We start from the raw sequence: 461 nt of genomic DNA, 5'->3' as shown, positions 1-461 counted from the left end.
CGCGCACGCGTCCTCAGGGCGGGGCCGCCGCGCGCGCATCCTCGGGGCATGCCCCCTGCGCACGCGTCTTCGGGGCACGCACCCGCGCGCGCCCTCTGCCGGCCTGAACGGTGGTGTTTCCCTGGCGCCTGCGACTGCGCGAACCCGGCGGGCGGAGGCCGCCGGCGAGGGCCAGGCGTGCAACGCGCTCCGCCTTCCAGCCCTTTCGTCGCGGGGTTGTGGGGGCTGACCTTCTCCCGCGGCAAGCTCTGTCCCGGCCCCCTGTTACTAAGCGCGCCCCCGTGCCCTGGGGGCGGCCCCCGAGCGCTGGGGTCCACGCGGATCCGGCGCCAGCACCTCCTTCGTCAAGATTCGGGTGCACTGATGCATCTCGCAGATGTTTTCGCGCACCTGGCAGGTAGACTCCTCCGCAGTAGTTTGAGAACCTGCTGCTGTAGAACTATGTTTTTACATTCCTGTTT

The sequence above is a fragment of the Suricata suricatta genome, chromosome 3 (assembly GCF_006229205.1).
Source record: "Suricata suricatta isolate VVHF042 chromosome 3, meerkat_22Aug2017_6uvM2_HiC, whole genome shotgun sequence".
Lineage (NCBI taxonomy): Eukaryota > Metazoa > Chordata > Mammalia > Carnivora > Herpestidae > Suricata > Suricata suricatta.
This window is presented reverse-complemented; position numbering follows the sequence as displayed.